The sequence below is a fragment of the Papaver somniferum genome, chromosome 10 (assembly GCF_003573695.1).
Source record: "Papaver somniferum cultivar HN1 chromosome 10, ASM357369v1, whole genome shotgun sequence".
Classification (NCBI taxonomy): Eukaryota; Viridiplantae; Streptophyta; class Magnoliopsida; order Ranunculales; family Papaveraceae; genus Papaver; species Papaver somniferum.
In genome coordinates this window covers 50,910,144-50,912,269 of record NC_039367.1, presented here as the reverse complement: position 1 = coordinate 50,912,269, position 2,126 = coordinate 50,910,144, and positions in this window count along the sequence as shown.

The window sequence follows — 2,126 nt, the reverse complement described above, 5'->3', positions numbered from 1 at the left end:
CACATACTTTAGAGTGTCAGGCGGTGGTTTTAGGTCCAACTTAGAAGGCTCTTCTAAAGAAGGTATTAAGGTAGTCTCAGAATTTGGTAATGGTTCGAATCTAGCTTTCCATCTATCAGTATCTAACACAGGGGTTGAATCTAATAAAGCATTCACTTTTTCAATAGTGCTATCGCCGTCAAAATCTAAACCAAAATGGGATAGACAACTCTCTAATGGGTCTTCAGACAGAATGTTTGGTAATGACTCCTGAACTAAGGCTTCTATCATGTTCACCTCTTCAACACATGTGTCATCTAGCTCATAAGGAAGCTTACTGACATTAAAAATGTTCATCTCCATAGTCAAATTACCAAAAGATAAATTCATCACACCATTTCGACAATTAATGATCACATTAGACGTAGCTAAAAATGGGCGACCTAAAATCACAGGTATCTGGTTCTCTGGGTCAGGGACAGGTTGGGTATCTAGGACCACGAAATCCACTGGATAAATAAACTTGTCGACCTCAATAAGAACACCTCAATAACACCTCGATGAATTTTAGCAGACCTATCAGCTAAATGCAATGTCATCCGAGTAGGTTTCATTTCACCAAGTCCTAGCTGTAAGTACACATGGTACGGAAATAAGTTCACACTAGCTCCTAAGTCAAGTAAAGCTTTTTCTACTCGGTGTTTACCTATTGTACAAGCAATGGTAGGGGAACCTGGGTCTTTGTACTTTGTAGTTTTAGTGTTCTGAATGATTGAACTTACGTGACTAGCTAAAAAGGCTTTCTTATGGACACTAAGTTTTCGCTTTCGCGTACACATATCCTTAAGGAACATGGCATAAGAAGGAATTTTCCTAATTGCATATAATAAAGGAAGGTTTATGGTAACTTTCTTAAAAACCTCCAATATGTCGTTAAAGTTCGATTCCTTCTTTGTTGGCACTAATAGCTGGGGAAATAGGGCTACAGGCACAAAATCAGACCTCTTAGGGACCGAATTTGCATCATCAGAAATTTTATCGATCCCCTCAGCTAGTGGTCCTGAAGGGTGAGATCCTGAGGGGTGAACTACAATATGTTCACTATCGGGAATGGTTACATGATTGTCTACTACTCTACCACGGGTTCTGATAGCATTCAACTGATTCGATGGTTTTGCATCTACTTCATGAACTCCTCTAGGGTTGGGTTGGTTTTGACTAGGAAACTTACCTTTTTATCTCAAAGACTCATTTATTTGACTAACCTGGTTTTTTAACTCAGAAATAGCCTGCGAATTAGCCTGACCTATATTTTTACTTTCTTCTATACCATGTGAAAGCGATAGGTGAATCTTTTCAGTGTTTCGAATAAATGAGGCAAGAGTTTATTCTAAGCTCGTGACCTTCTTATCTGGAGGATTCTGAAACTGTGTTGGTCCTGAAGGATTCTTAGTATAGACAAAACCTAGGGGAGTATTAGAATTACTAAACTAACCTTGACTCTGGCCTTTAGACCATGAAAGGTTCGGATGGTTTCTCTAACCAGGATTATAGTTTTCTGAATATGGGTCAAATTTCTGACGGTTCTCGAATCTAGTGTTATTATTATAAAGAGCATTGGCTTGCTCTTCAATAGTCTGGCCTTCCCAAAAGGCTCCACTCTACCACTAGTGTGACCCACTTCTAAAGCTTCTAACCTTTTTTCTATAACAACAATCTTGGCATCTGAGCCTCCTTCTACCCTGTTAACGTTTCCTCTACCTGGAAGAATTATTTTCTTGGGTTCCCTAATATTTTCCCATTGTTGGGTTTTTTCGGCGATTTCATTCAAAAAGTCCATCGCCGCATCAACAGTTTGGTTTTCAAACCCACCAGTGCATAGAGACTCAACCATGGTTGTTGTGGAATAATCTAAACCCTTATAAAGGATCTGAACTAGCCTAACCTTTTCTAAATAATGATTAGGGCACTGGGCTAGTAAATCATTAAACCTTTACTAGGCATATGCCAATGGCATGTGTGGCAGCTTGGCCCTAGGTTTGCACGGCATGGCATGCTAGGTTTGCAAGCGTCACTTTGGCATGTGCCAATGACATGTGTGGTGGCTTGTCCCTAGGTTTGCACGGCATGGCATGATAGGTTTGCAA